Source organism: Nuphar pumila, chromosome 2 (assembly GCF_984573655.1).
Source record: "Nuphar pumila chromosome 2, dmNupPumi1.hap1.1, whole genome shotgun sequence".
Classification (NCBI taxonomy): domain Eukaryota; kingdom Viridiplantae; phylum Streptophyta; class Magnoliopsida; order Nymphaeales; family Nymphaeaceae; genus Nuphar; species Nuphar pumila.
The window spans coordinates 93,592,398-93,609,436 of record NC_143250.1 but is presented as its reverse complement, the minus strand read 5'-3'; the positions used below and the strand labels follow the sequence as shown (position 1 = coordinate 93,609,436).

Below are 17,039 nucleotides of genomic sequence, written 5' to 3'. Positions count from 1 at the left end.
TAAGAATTTTGAAAAAGCTAAGAAAATGATAGAATGGACGAATGCAATGGATAATGAACTTAAGCTTTTAGGAGAGCTAAAACTTGGGAATTCCAAAATTTACCTAAAGGTAAGAAAACGATAGGATGTAGATGGGTCTTTAAGGTAAAAACCAAGAGTGATGGATCATTTGAAAGATATAAGGCTCGTCTTGTTACCAAGCTAGGTCACATGGGTGCGGGTGCGGTACCCAGTTGGCCGAGTCCCTGTGACATAGTTGCCAAGGGATATAGTAAAGTGTATAATATAGATTACGCTGAAACATTTGCTCCTGTTGCAAGAATGGTTACTGTTAGGTGTTTAATTACCATTGCCTCTATTAAAAAATAGAACATATATCAAATGGATGTCAAAAATGCATTTTTGAATGAAGACTTAAACAAAGAAGTTTATATGGATGATCCTCCGGGTATGGATGTGCCCAAGGGTAAAGTTCTTTGTCTTCGAAAAGCTCTCTATGGTTTGAAACAAGTTCTCAAGGCTTGGTATGATCGATTTAACAACTTAATGATAGAAAATGGTTTTATTTCATGTTATACTGACATTGCTCTGTTTGTTAAGAAATCAGATGTAGGAATTGTAATTTTGTTGTTATTATGTTGATGACATGTTGATTACAGGTAATGATACCAAAGGAATCAAGGCTATCAAGTCTGTATTAACAAAAAAATTGAAATGTCAAACTTAGGTTTTCTGACATATTTTTTAGGCATTGAAGTTGTCTATTCTCACAGGGGTTATTTTTTGTCTCAAACTAAACTTGCTTGTGAAGTCATTGACAAGTCAGACATTACAGATGAAGTAGTAGGAACATGAATGAAGATTGATGATGGGATTCCTCTGGAAGATGCTACTCCTTACAGGCAACTCATTGGATCTTTGATGTATCTTAGCATTACGAGGCTAGATATCTCTTATGCAATCCATGTTGCAAGTCAATTTCAGCATGGCCCTACATTAGTCCATATGAGTGTCATTCTTCGAATTATCAGATACATAAAGGGGACCATAAATAAGAGAGTATTTTTATCTTCTTCTTTTGATTTAAATTTAATTGCATATACTGACTCTGATTGGGGAGGTGACCCAAATAATCGTCACTCCACCACTGGATTTTGTATCTTTTTAGTTGAATCGTTGGTTTCTTGGAGATGCAAGAAACAACAGAAGGTGTCTCTGTCTTCTACTGAGGTTGAGTACCGAGCCATGGCAACTACAACCATGAAAATTGTTTGACTGCGGTGGTTGCTGAAAGATATGGGAGTTTGTGTTCAAGGGCTTACAAAGTTGTGCTGTGACAACAAAAGTACAATATATATTGCCAGGAATCATGCATTTTATGAATGAACAAAGCATATCGAAATGGACTACCATTATATTAGAGAAGAATATCTGAAGAAAGTCATTGATTTCCCCTATGTAACATCAGAATATCAACTGACTGACTTCTTTACTAAGGCACTCTATTCTCCTAGATTCAATTTTCTTCTTGGCAAACTTTCGGTCATCACACTGTAAGTTTGAGAGGGGATGTTAAAATATAAAGTCCATATATATAGATATATAGATATATAGATATATTTTTTTTTGTAATACCCGATAAGGGTAAATAGATCATTTCCAGTTTTTACTCATATTCACTTTAAGAATATGATTGTAATTTATTTTTTTCCTTTTCTTTTTTTTCCTTTTTGCTTTTTTCATTCTTTTTAACCATTGGGGGGCCCACACAATGAACGTTGGACCCCTCTAACGTCTATATGTGGAGCCCCTCCAAGGTCTCCATGTATTATAAATAGGGGTTGAACCCCATTGTATTTCTTAAACTTTGAGTCAAAGCTCTCTCACTTCTTCAATAAAGATTTATATTTTTATGCCTTTGTTTATTTGGGTTCTCTTGAATGTGTTGTGCCTTTGTACACATTTGTTCCAAGTATTATTATTGTGCCTTTGTGCACGTGTTTCTCACTAAGAACTTAGTGTTCTTATGTTCATTGTCTCTTTGAAGACATTTTCACAATCATGTCTTATCAATAGGCTATGCCAATTGGGGGCATTTTTGTCATTTTCTAAATGTGTAAGGTAGTGCCCATTGGGGGCACTTTTAGTTTTATTATTATTATTTTTTTTTGCCCCCCTTTGTTGGTTGTTTGCACTATTTAAAGGGGCTCTCTCCCTTGTAATTATGCTTTCTCAAGCATATTTGTGTGAATAAAGACTTATTTTTTACTTCTTGTGCTTAATTGTGCTTGCCCATTGGTGGCTTTTGTGTGTATTTTGAACCTTTGTATTTGCATTAAGTGTCTTGTGTATTGTCCCTTGGTGGACTAGTGCTTGTGCAGATTTCTTTGGTTCTTATGCCCTTAGTGGCCTTTTCTTTGTATCTCTTTGTTTCATTACATTTACATCTGACTTCGAATATGAATCCGATTAGAAGAAACCTGATTATTTGGATTCAGTAATGCTTAAATCTGACCCGAATGCAACCTGTTTACATCCTTAATTGGTTGATGCATTTATCCTGTACAGCTGTCTCATAAGCAAAAGTTTTGAAATTTGAAAGGTGATACCATGGGGTTGGCCCATACACAGAAAGGAGATGAGAACCCATCATTAGGGCATCATGAATTACTTGGAGCATTAGATGGATGTATCTTGGTTTTAGACATATTCACACATTTTTCTCAGGAGAATCTTAGGAAGGAAGATAAATTCAATATTTTTATTTTTTGAGAAAATTCAGGAAAATGTCGATAGATATATAAAATGCATAGAAATACATATTATATAAACTTGTGAATACAATATTAAGATATTTGCTTTGTTGTGCTAGTATCAGGATAAAACCATGATATTTTCAAAATAGGCAATATTTTGAAAGAATCTCCTGTCTCCCGACAGACTCCCCTCCCCTTACCCTCCTTGCAATTTTCCCCAAACGTAAAAGGAAAGGGTTTTGTAAGTTTGCTACCCAGCTCCGGCCACCACCGACGCACGCCACCCAGCACCGGCCACCATCGTCGCACGCCACCCAGCATCGGCCACCATCGTCGCTGGTCTCTCTCTCTCTCTCTCTCTCTCTCTCTCTCTCTCTCAAACCCTTAGCCCCACCCCCATTATCGGCCACCACTGTCGCACGCCACCCAGCACCGGCCACCACCGACGACCACGAGCCCTCGCCTTCTCTCAGCCTCTAGCGAGTGTTGCCAGCGACCCAGCCTCTGCAAGGAGCTTTGGTGCCGCCGGCGACCTAGTCTTTCCCTCAACGACACTTCACAATAGGGCCCCTGACACCGACCACCAGGTGGAAGCAAGCCTCCTATAGCACGGCCAGATCGAACGAAAGAACTTCAGTGAGGGTTTATTTTCCGTCTATACTGGGGCCTGGCAGATCAGAAAGAGGCCTCTTCCTTCACGATTGGGGCTTTTCCTGCACGGTGGTTTCTGGCCTCTTCCCTCACGATTGGAGCTTTTCCTGCACGGTGGTTTCCGGTCTCTTCCCTCACGATTGGGGCTTTTCCTGCACGGTGGTTTCCAGCATCTTCCCTCACGATTGGGGCATTTTCCTGCACGGTGGTTTCTTTCTATGTTTTTTTTCAGGAAACACCGACGACTGTTCGTCGGAGAACCCTACACGATCTTCGATTTCCAAGCACTGTTGAGGCCCCCAGGTATGCTTTCCTCACACAAATAGGATCTATCTGATTTGATCACTGTTTTTTATTGTGTTGCATTTCGGTTTTGGTTATGATTCATCACCAAGGGTTTTTTTTTTGTGTAAATCTTTTTTTTCTCTTTATGTTCGGTCCCAATCCCTAATAAAGGAGGAGGGTTGCGGTAGGCCAGTGACAGCCAGCATAAAAACTTAGTCACACCCTTTTTGAATATGAACCAATATGAGAATTTTGTTAGGGTGTTCCCTACTGAGTGACGCGTTGTACTCTATAGGCCCGGAGGCAGTGATAAATGGCCAAGGGTTGCTAGGTGATGGCCTAGGAGCGACGGGTCACATCGGCGCCCGAGTGTGGTGTCAAATAGGCCACGGTTCCCTGACTTTGTTGGACGGGTGAAGGTAAAGACGATAGTTCAAGACCAGAAATTTAGGTTAGCCACTTGGAACATAGGGTCTTTAATTGGTAAGTTGGTAGAGTTAGTAGATGTTATGTGTAGGAGAAAGATTGATATTTTATGTTTACAAGAGACCAAATGGATAGGTGAGAAGGCAAAAGTGATAGACCCTTGGGGATATAAGATTTGGTATACAGGAATAAATAGGAATAGGAATGTTGTAGAGATTGTTATTAGTCGTGAATTTATAGATAATGTAGTTGAGGTCCGTAGGAAGGGTGATAGGATTTTACTTATTAAATTGGTATTAGGTACGGATATTATTAATATTATTAGTGTTTATGCACCTCAAGTAGGTTTAGATGTTTCCATCAAGCGTCAATTTTGGGAAGATTTAGACGGAGTAGTACAAGGGATATCTCATGGAGAAAAGATTTTCATCGGCAGTGACCTTAATGGGCATGTAGGCATTAATAGGGATGAATTTGAGAGTATCCATGGAGGCTATGGTATAGGAGAAAGAAACGAAAGTGGAGAAAGGATTTTAGATTTTTGTTTGTCCTATGATATGATCTTAGCCAACACTTGGTTTAGGAAGAGGGAGTCTCACCTAGTAACATTTAAAAGTGTGGTTAATACGAGTCAGATAGATTTTTTCCTACTTAAAAAGAGAGATAAGGGTTGTTGCATCGATTGTAAGGTTATACCGGGAGAAAGTGTAGCTACACAACATAGAGTCTTAATTTTAGATCTTAGAATTAGAAAATGCCGCAAAAGGGATAGACATAAGATAGATCCTAGAATTAAGTGGTGGGCACTGAAAGGAGCTAAACAAGGAATGTTTGTAGAACAAGTAGTTAAGGAAGCTGATTGGTGTCTCGGGGAGGATTCATAATCAATGTGGAATATGATAGCGGGTTGCATGAGAAAGGTGGCTAAGGAGGTATTGGGTGAGTCTAAAGGCAGTGCGCCGCTACGTAAGGATACATCATGATGGAACGAGGATGTAAAATTAGCTATTAAGGTTAAAAGAGAGTGTTATAGAAATCTAAGTAAAAGTCGTGATAATGAGAATTTGGAAAAGTATATGATAGCAAAGAAAGAAGCTAAGAAAGTAGTTCGAAACGCGAGGGATAAGGTATATAAGGAAGTTTATGACAAGTTGGATACCAAAGAGGGCGAGAAGGATATTTATAGGCTTGCAAAGATGAGAGATAGGAAATCGAGGGATCTGGGTATCATTAGATGCATCAAAGATGAAACTCAAAGGGTTTTAGTCAAAGATGAGGAGATTAAGGAGAGATGGAAAGATTATTTTGATAAGCTTTTTAATGGAAGTCATGCTCAGGATCTTGGAGACTTGTCCATTCCTTTTCATGAGATGAATCGTGACTTCATGCGCAAGATTCAAAAGAAAGAAATTGCAGAGGCTTTAAAGAAAATAAAATCAAGAAAGGCAATTGGACCAGATGGTATACCTATCGAGGCTTGGAAATGCTTGGGTGAGAGTGGTTTAGAATGGTTGACAAATCTTTTTAATAAGATTTGACGGACAAATAAGATGCCTAACGAGTGGAGGAAGAGTACTTTGGTGTCTCTATATAAGAATAAGGGTGACATACAAGATTGCACAAACTATCGTGGTATAAAACTCATGAGTCATACTATGAAACTTTGGGAGAGGGTGATTGAGCATAGGTTGAGGAAGGTTGTCATGATATCAGAAAATCAATTTGGTTTTATGCCTGGAAGATCAACTATGGAAGCTATACATTTTTTTAGACAAATTACTGAGAGATATAGAAAAATGAACAAAGATTTGCATATGGTTTTTATTGATTTAGAGAAGGCATGCGATAGAGTACCTAGAGATGTTCTCTGGTGGACAATGATGAAGAAAGGTGTTTCTCTCAAGTACATTAGTATAATTAAAGATATGTACGAAGGAGTAGTAACCAATGTTTCCACTTGTGGAGGGGTGACAAACAATTTTCCTATAACAGTTGAGTTACAGTAAGGATCTACATTAAGCCCTTTCCTATTTGCTGTAGTGATGGATGAGCTTACGAAAACAATTCAAGAAAATGTGCCTTGGTGTATGTTGTTTGCTGATGATATTGTTTTGATTGATGAGTCTAGAGTTGGGGTTAATGCTAAGTTAGAATTATGGAGACAGACATTGGAAGCAAGAGGTTTTACGTTGAGTAAGAGTAAGACAAAATATATGGAATGTCGATTTAGTAAGCAACGCAGTAGTGATGAGAGTGTAGTGAAGCTTGGCGAGCAAGAAATATCGGTGGATGACTATTTCAAATATTTGGGATCTATCATTCAAAAGGATGGAGAAATTGATGGAGATGTAAACCATAGGATAAAGGTTGGGTGGATGAAATGGAAAAGTGTAACTGGAGTGTTGTGCGATCGTAGAATGTCATTGCGGTTGAAGGGAAAGTTTTATAGGACGACAATTAGACCCGCTTTACTATATGGTATGGAATGCTGGGCTGCAAAGAGACATCATATTCGAAAAATGAGTATAGCTGAGATGTGTATGCTTCGATGGATGTGTGGAAATACAATAAAAGATAAGATTCGAAACGAGGAGATACATAAGACGGTAGGTGTTGCATCCATTGAAAATAAGATGAGAGGAAATCGTTTACGGTGGTTTGGGCATATTCGGCGAAGGCCTAATGATGCTCCAGTTAGAAGGATGGAGAAATGGCAAAATATATTAGTTAAAAGAAGTCAGGGTAGGCCTAAGAAGACTTGGATGGAGATGATAGGAAAGGATATGAATGCTTTGAACCTCACCGAGTCACCGAGGACATGGCATTGGATAGAAATGATTGGAGGAGAAGGATTCATGTGGAGGACCCAGAATGATTTTCTTTTTTGGTTCATATCGCCGACCCCAATTGTTTTGGGATGAAGGCGTAGTTGTTGTTGTAGGCAATATTTTGAAAATGTCAGTTATTTTTTTGAAATATCTGAAAATATCATCCTTTCGAAATATTTTCAATATTTTTGTGACAGATTTTGTGGATTTCAGTTTTTCTTTTCAGGTATATGTCATTGATTGTTTGGAAATTATTGTATCTTTATATTCTTGTATGTACTGCATGCAGGCTTGCATCTGGTTTAACATCAAGTCCAGTTGATAACAAGTTGGCAACATAGAACTATTCATAATGATCATGTGTGTGTTAGCTAAAGTATGTGGATGTCTAAATGTCTGTATCCTGTAACGCAAACTCATACAATTTAAACATGCGTACTAACAAGTAGAGCATGTTTGCAACACCCTGTGAAAGTTGGATTTTCACAAGCTCCTGTGGTAGCAAACCACAATAACTGTACTTTCTCAAGTTCGGTAAAACATGAGAAAGTGCAAGTTGTGATTGTGATTGTCGCTTTAAAATGCTCCTTTCTTGAAACTTAAGAAAGTTGGTCACAAGACTGACCCTGAGGCCAACAATCACAGATTAAACGTTCTCAAGTGTGATGGCTCATCCCACATGTCACCAAAGCAAACTTGCCCTTACCATTCCTAAAATCCATCAACTTTAGTGGTTTCTGAGTGTATTCTATATTAGAAATCTGATATGGGTTGAGCCTCAAACACGTTAACCAAGAAAAGAAGAGGAGAGAAGAAGAATTAGGGTTGTAGTTTTCCCACGTTGAATCTCTTTTCTTAACATGGGTTCCATTGGTTACAAATACTTGTAGTACAACCATTTTTACATTACGACAATAATACCCTTAAACAAATAAAACATACAAGAGAGTGGAAAAGGGTAATACGGTCCTGTACACATAGAAAGGAAATACAAATATTGGACCAGATCTGGTCCAGAATCATCACGTTCCAACGGCCTCCCTCAAGTTGTACATGTCTATCACCATGGACAATTTGGATTTGAGTAACCAAAGCCTGTGCTTTGACCGCCCTTTTGTAAATAAATCTGCAATCTGAAACTCAGTGTTAACTAACTTTGCTTCTAGTTTTCTATCCTCAATTTTGCTTCTGATGAAATTTTTATCAACCTCAATATGTTTTGTGCGACCATGATGGATAGGATTTAAAGATATCTTTATTGCACTTCGATTGTCGCAAAATATAGTGAACTTGAGAATCCTTTCTCCCATATCATTAAGCAAATATCTGATCCAAGCCAATTCTGACGCAGCTGCTGCCATGGATCTATATTATGCTTCTGTGCTTGATCTAGCCACAACCTTTTGTATCTTACTGGACCAAGAAACAAGATTACCATTAATGTATGTACAATAATAAAAAACCGACCTGTGGTCATCTAGATCTCCTGCCCAATCAACATCAGAAAAGGCCTTAACAACTAGCATACCTTTATTCTCACGTTTTCGGTATTTTAAACCATCACCCAAGGTTCCTTTAAGATATCTCAGAATTCTCTTTACAGCTTGCATATGGACATTTTTAGGCTCATGCATGAATTGTGATACTTGATTCACAGCATAAACAACATTTGGTCTAGTGAAAGTCAAATATTGTAAACTGCCAACAATGCTTTTGAATTCAACAGGATTCTGGTATGGCTCACCATCAAACATGCTAAGTTTTTGTTGAATTGGACAAGGAGTTAGCAATGGTTTACACTCGTCCATATCTGTTTTCTTCACCAGATCAATAGTGTACTTATGCTGAGTCATAATTAATTCATTCTACTTTCTGTCGACTTCAACACCAAGAAAATATTTCAGCACCCCTAAATCTTTCATTTTGAACCTTTTGTTTAGGAGGTCTTTCACCGATTGGATATGTGAATCTGAATTACCTGTGACAATTATGTCATCCACATATATGAGAAGAATAGTAATGAAGTCCTTACCTTTGTAAATGAACAAAAAATGATCCAAATGTGAACGACAGAACCATGTTTTTTAATCTCAAAAAAAAAACTTTCAAATAAAAATGAGATGCTTGTTTGAACCCATAAATTGCTCTCTTCAACTTGCATACATATTTTTTAGCATCATTTTCAGCATACCCTAACGGTTGCTTGATATATACTTCTTTCGTGAGCTCCCCATGTAGAAAGGCATTCTTGACATCGAGTTGACTTAGGGACCATCCATGATTTACAGCTAGGGATAAAATTATCCGAATTGTCCTCATTTTAACAACCAGGTTGAATGTTTCTTGATAATCAAGACCACGTTCTTGTGTAAAATCTTTTGTCACTAAGCGAGCCTTGTATCTGTCAATGCTGCCATCTGGTTTATATTTAATTTTGTAGACCCATTTAGATCCAACAACATTCTTTCCAAGTGGACATTTCACTATATCCCAAGTCCCACATTCATGTAATGCATTCATTTCTTCATTCATTGCCTCTATCCATCGCTTATTTTGATAAGCTTCAATGAATGATCTAGGTTCAGCTTGCTTTTGAATTTCTGTCAAGAAAATCAGGTAATCTATACTGAAGTTTTCATAACTTACCCACCTTTGAATTGGATTTCGAACCCTGACAGACTTTCTGATATCGTCTCATGGAGAGTTGTGACAACTTTGATTTTCATAAGGTTGTTCAGTTTCTATTTGATTTAATCTTGACCTTCTTTGGTATACCATACCATCGTTATATCTAACTGGATGTGCCTCCGCATTCCCATGATTTGTACTTTGAGGTGACACCATCAATATTGATTGGATTATCACTAACATCTCTTGTACTGTGTTGAGTTGAATCAGGTGATATAAAGTCTTCAAGTATTTGATCACCATTGACAAAAAGATCATTGCAAGAACTGTAGTATTCTTTCTCTTGAATATCACTTTCAAGATTTCTAACAATAGGCTAAAATGATAATTCATCAAAAATAACATTTCTGGAAACACGAATACACTTTTTGTTGATATCAAAACACATGTCCAATAAATTTACAAATGTTAGCCTTTGTGTAATAACCCTGATTTTTATCAACTAAATAAATGTAGACTTTAAGTCATTAAGGTAATACACGAATATTTTATGGTTTTAATTCTTTATTCGTAATTGGATCTTAGATAACCTATTTGGATCCTTAAAGTAAATCGGATTTTTATGAGACAATTTCTATAACACTTTAGTGAGAATTGAGGCGATGTTCGGATCCATAATATTGCATTTGGATCTTCGATATCAGAACTTCAAATATTAATCTGGATCCTTGAATTGAAATCATAGAGATCAATGTACATTTAGCTGGATCCATAATAATTCATTTGGATCCGTAGTTCTAAATCAGAGTATGATCAAAACTTCAGATTTCTGGATCCGAATTTATTAAAAGGATTGACGAAGCACAGTGGATCTTGGATCCATATTAATTTATGTTAATTTTTGGATAACGTAAATGGATCTATATTAACCTATGAAAGACCCACAAGATCGTATTGAAGAATAAACCAAATGTATTAAGAATATAATACTTTACCGCCTAAGAAAGAGATCCAGATCCACGAACGGATCCGGATAAGTCGAATAAGGATCCATAAAGGAACCATATATAGGTATAATAGTATATATATGTATATATATATATATATAAATAAACATATCGCGTGGATCCATAGTTGGATCTATTTGGATCCGACCTTCGGATCCACTCCGTAAAGTTGTCACGGATCCACATCGCTTGAGGGACACGGATCCAACACGTGGTTGGATCTCGGGTCTCGGATTTGGACCCCGGCCCGCACCCTGCATAATGGAAAAAAAAAGAAGAAGAAAAAGGCAACCCGATATGGGTTGCCCGATAAAACACAAAACAAAGAGAAAAAGGAAAGTTAGGGTTCAGTGTGAACCCTAACTCATATCGCATGGGAGGGGGTGGGCCGGAGAGCAGCTGCCGGGGGCGAGGGTAACGGCCTCCTCCATTTTCGGGAGGCCACCCTTCTACTAAAGAGGGATCTGGGACTCCTCTTCCTCCCGTTTCCTGCTCTCATCTCCCTCTCTGTTTCACACCGCCCCGCGCAACAGCAAGCCATCGGCGCCGGCGATCTGGTTCTTGCGACAACGGCCACCTCCTGTGGTTTCTTACGCCGGTCAAGGTAGGACCTCTGTGCTTTTCTCTTGGGTATTGAGAGTGTGGAGCATGTTGAAGTGGGTTACAGGGAAGCCCTAACTCGAGCGACTGGGGTCCCTCTGATTTTCGGTCGCCATGGAACCCTGGCCCATGGCTGACGGAAACCCCGAAGTCGGAGTTGGGGGTTTCGACAACTGCGAAACCCGATAGTTGGAAATTAGGGAATCCGAAATCCCAAACCCCTGATTTGGGAAATTTTGGATTTGTCCCACCATTAAAAGGTAATTGGCTTGTGTATTCTGCCAAGTATGGAAGGGGTTTTTCCCTAGATGAGTTCAATTTCTGAAGAGAGTAGATGACTTGAAGTCATGGAAACCGAGATTTTTCCGGTCTCCCTGAGTGGTGGTCTTCGGAGATAGTTTTGTTCGATAGGCCGAAGGGTAGACGAGCTACCTGGTGATTGCTGCGTGTGCTTTAATTTTTCCATGCATATTGTATCTCAACAAGCCGTTATTAGTGTCCTTGCCTCTAAGATTTATCTGTGATGGATAGCATGCTTCGGGAAATCCCAGTTAAAGTAGGACTCAGTATTTTTTTCATGGTTCAGTTGAGGCAGTTTTACCACGTTATCATTAGTAGTCTGTCAGGTTTCCTTTTTGTTCTCTCCTGTCATGGTGCTGAAATGAATTGTCTTTTACTTAAGGTACACTGATAAATAGGTTATTAGTAGGAATTGAATTGTTGTATGGATCCATGGCAAAATTGTGTTTCTAAGTTAAGTTCGGGGCCCAAGCTGTACGCCACACACTGTTCCGATTCCGGTCATTCGCTGTGATTTTCTGTACGTAGGGTAACAGGAATAACATGTATGTATAAGGTAGGTTAGGATTATGCGATGAACTTGGAAAAAAATGCGTATGCTTGGGTAAAGTGATGCATGGTTAAGTGCACTACAGATTCCTATACATGCTGAATTATTAGATGGAATCACTTGTGTTTTAATTAATTGTTAAATTGCTGCAAATGTACTAATGAAATACATATAAACACACACACACACACCCATATATATATATATATATATATATATATATATATATATATATATATATATATATGTATATTTTTATGTTATCATAATGACAAGAATGTGGGTTTGCAGTTGGATCAGAACATGTGCATATTCCTTTTGATTTTCACATGAGTAATCAATGACAACTTAACTGCTTATTATAATGATTTTCGATTTCACATAAAGCTGCCTGTACTCCATAATTCCAAAGGTCATGTTAACTGCCTGTTATTATGATATTTTGTTTTATATGAAATTTCATATTTAATCTGATGTTACTGTCTAGTTAGCTGCCTATTATGATGAGATTCTGTATCATAGGAAGCTGCATATTTAATTGATGCCTGTGTAACTGTACACTAAGCAAGGGCTCAACCTCTCCTATTAGGTTGCATGTCAAGCTGATCCTTAATGTTCTTTTTTATGCATAATGAGGGGCTATTCGAGTTACTACTTAGCTGTATAGTGAAAGTCTGGATCTTATTGGAACAACCATGGGAGTGGTTGATATAGGTGTTTATTAGGTGGAATCAACCTTTTTAGTTACCATATGGGGATTTGTGATTTTCTGTTCAGGATATTAAGCTGCATGCAAATTTGGTGTTCAACTGCATAAGTAACTTGTATATTCAGTTGATATTTAGTTGCATATTAAGTTACACAATTTATGATGTTAAATTGCATATTTCTTAAAAAGTTCCAATGCCCATTACATGTATATCATCTAGAAGGTGCAATTGGCTGGTAAGATGCTTATTCTCCAATGTCCATATGCATGTTAAACTGTATATTTTTCTGAAGTACTATTGCCTAACACTACATACTTGTTGAAAGTATCAAATGCCAACTAAGTTGTATATCTTGTGGAATGTTCAAATGAGAATGTGTGGAGAAAAGTGTTTAGTTATATTACCAAATCTCTAGGATTACACTGCATGCTCAATAAAGGACACCAACAATGTTTTTGCTTGTTGGCAGAGTTTTTAATACATGCCACCCTGTGTTGGGATGTCACAAGTCAAAACCTAATGGTACGTTGTGGCAATTTGCAATTGAAGAATAAATAAATAAATAATAATGATGAGGAATGATGATCTGGTAACCGAACCTATGGGTCGGTTTGTGGTGGGCATATGAATGTCAAGCCAGTGTATTGAGGGTCATGCATAGACCATCGAAGTTATGATGTGAATCCACATGAAAATGAAAATATAATATTGTTGTCCGACTGGTTTAAAGGCACCGGGGCATTCGTGCTTGACTGGTTTAAAGACACCGGAGCACTTTGAGTGGGTTATGCAATCAATATGATAAAGGATTGGGACGGTTTTATACGCCTTGGTAAAATGACTAAGGTTGGGAATTCTACTGCTATGATAGTAGAAGGAAGTTGGGGAAATGCCCTATACTTCGGGAAAATAATTAAATGAAAAGATAAACCCACTCAGATTCGGGCTTACCTTGGAGAGGGTAGGTGGTACAAAACTCCGGGGACGTGTTTAACTGTTTCGAGCTAAAGTGACTCGTTGGTCCCCAGTCCTCGGAGTTACGGGACCCAGACTACCAATATGTCCTAGGTGGTAGCTCTTTGTTCTTCTGCAGAAGTTAGGGATGCATCCTGTGTTTTGGTTTTGGCCTTTGGGAGGTTCTCTCGGTCACTGGCCGCTCCCTTGGGATTTCACTCTCAATTAGAATGTTCGGGTTAATAAAATACCCTTGAATAATATACCCCCGAACGTTTTCTTCTGAGATGGTTGCCTTGGCCCGTGTGTACCCGCGGGATAAGAAAAGATAAACATCAATTAAAACAGTTAGGTAACACTGTGATGGAGTCATTAAAGAGACATTTGCATATTTTTCAGCATGCTTTATATTCAGTGCTTGTGATGAAACGACATTCTAAAATGGGCAGATACGAGATACTTGAATACATATTGGGGATATTGTAATGAAAAGAGGCGGAAGCACCAATAGAGCAATTGTCACTCTTAAAGAGTGACCACTAAAGCCAAGAACGCAAACACCAAATGTGCACACACAAAAACTCTCAAATATGGAAATGACTTAAAGTCATAAGTTGGATATTATTGAAGAAGAGAAGAGAGAGGGGTATAAACCCATACATTTAAGAGGGGAAGACCTCCTCTATTTATAGAGGAGGGAAGCACTAAAGGAACCACAAGGGGGGGGCTCCCTTGTAGTCGTTGGGAGCCCCAACGGTCAGAAATCTGACCGTTGGGGCCCCAACGACTACAAGTGTGGGGCCCCCTTGTGGTCATTTCAAAAAAGGAAAAATAAAGGAAAAAAGAAAAGGAAAAAAGGGAAAAAGAGAAAAAATAAAAAAGAGAAAAATACATAAGAGGTTTTACAAGAATACCCCTATCGGGTATTTATCTAAATGAGAAATAATATATATATATACATATATGTATATACATATACTTATATATATATACGGATGTATATATATATAAGTATATATATATATATATTTTAACACGCCCCCTTAAACTTTACGGGGAGAAGACCGAAAGTTTGCTAAGGAGGAACATAAATCGTGGAGTTGAAAGCGCTTTGGTGAAGAAGTCAGCCAGCTGATATTCTGAAGTAACATATGGTAACGAAATAGTCCCTCTGAGATATTCGTCTCGAACATAATGGCAATTCATCTCGATATGCTTTGTCCGTTCATGAAAGGTGTGATTGCTGGCAATGTATATCGCACTTTTGTTGTCACAGCAGAGCTTGGTAGGAGTGGAAATGAGAACGCCCATGTCGGCAAGGAGACTTCTGAGCCATACGATTTCCATAGTTGTCATCGTCATAGCCTGATACTCTGCTTCAGTAGATGATAAGGAGACTTTCTGTTGCTTCTTACATCTCCACGAGATGAGAGATTCTCCTAAAAAAATACAAAGACCCGTAATTGAGATACGATCATTGGGATTGCCTCCCCAGTCAGCATCAGTAAAAGCAGTCAATTCAAGAGATGAGGAAGAGGATAAGAAGAGTCCCTTTGAGATGGTATTTTTTATATATCGCACAATTCTCATTACGGCCGCCATATGAACTGTGGTAGGTGCGTGCTGAAACTGGCTTGCTGCATGAACCGCATGAGCTATGTCAGGACGGGTGATGGATAGATAAGTGAGGGATCCAATTAATTGACGGTAGGGAGTTGGATCTTCAAGAAGAACCCCATCTTCAAGTCTAAGTTTTGCATTGATAACTTCTGGAGTCTCAACTTTCTTTTCGTCAGATATTCCTGATTTGGTACAAATTTCAGCAGCTAACTTCATCTGAGATAAGATGTATCCACGTTCGGAATAAGCCACTTCAATACCTAAGAAATATCGTAAATAACCAAGGTCAGACATATCAAAGGTATCTTTTAGCATAGACTTAACATCATTTACTCCCTTTTTGTCATTCCCAGTGATGATCATATCATCAACATACAACAGAAGCATAATAATGGAGTCACCTGTTCTCTTCACAAAAAGAGCAGTGTCAGTATAAGAAGAAGAAAAGCCTAAATTTATTAATACGTTACTAAACCTATCATACCAAGCTTTAGGTGCTTGCTTAAGACCATATAAAGCCTTTTTTAATTTCAAAATTTTTCCATTTAAATCCATACCTGGAGGTGGTTCCATATACACTTCTTCATTTAAATTACCATTCAAAAAGGCATTTTTAACATCAAGTTGAAAAATTGGCCATTTTTTAACTGCGGCTATAGCAATAAGAGCTCGAACACTAGTCATTCGAGCAACGGGGGCAAAGGTTTCATCATAATCTACCCCATACTCTTGGGCATATCCTTTGGCTACCAACCTAGCCTTATATCTTTCCAATGAACCATCACTCTTAGTTTTCACTTTAAAAACCCATCTACATCCAATGGGTTTCTTGCCATTGGGAGGATCAATGATTTCCCAAGTTTGTGCCTTTTTGAGGGCATTAAGTTCAAGTTGCATAGCATCATTCCAATGAGCATATTGCTTAGCATCATTGTAATGAGATGGTTCATGAAAAGAGTGAAGAGCAAGAAGACATGCTCGAAAATTAGGCGAAAAAGAATCATAAGAAACAAACCTATTTGGTATTTTAGAAATTCGATTTGACCTTCTTTGAGAAGTCTCTTCGATGGACTCATTTTGGGAAAATCTTTCAAGGGCACAAGGAGGATTCCTTTCATTCCTTCTAGAGTAGACTTGTATTTGTCTTGAACCATTTTCTTCTAAGTTTTGATCATCGCTTGGATGTTCAACAAGATCTTCACCAAGGAATTCATTAGGATCAATATGATCATCTTTAGGCAATAAGTCAAATAAGAATGAATAATCGATATTTTCATTTGGTTGGGGCGAAAAACCACTTTCCTCTTCAAGGAATGTGACATCTTTAGAAATATAAAGCTTGTTTTTAAGTATGTCAAAACATCGATATCCTTTTTGTTTTTCGCCATATCCCAAAAAAATGCATTCAATAGCCCTAGGGGAGAGTTTATCATTCTTGTGGGTTAAAACAAAGCATTTGCATCCAAAAATTCTTAGTCTTTTATAATCGGGAGACATGTTGTAAAGTTTTTCAAAAGGAGAAAGATTTTTCAAGGAGGACGAAGGAGTTCTATTGATAAGATACGCAGAGGTTAGAACCGCCTCGGCCCAGAAAGATTTTGGAATGTTTCTTGAGATCAATAACGTTCTTGTAGTCTCTATTATGTGCCTATGCTTTCTTTCCGCAAGGCCATTTTGTTGTGGAGTGTTGGGGCAAGAACGTTGGTGAAGAATTCCATTTTCTT

At 38.1% G+C, this 17,039-nt stretch overlaps 1 protein-coding gene across 3 annotated transcripts in view; it reads left to right on the top strand.

Annotated features, from left to right (window-relative positions):
• Positions 1–17,039, top strand: part of LOC149846167 (phospholipase D zeta 1-like) — a 170,830-nt gene that overhangs the window by 128,732 nt on the left and 25,059 nt on the right. The gene's annotated exons all lie outside the window — the stretch shown is intronic.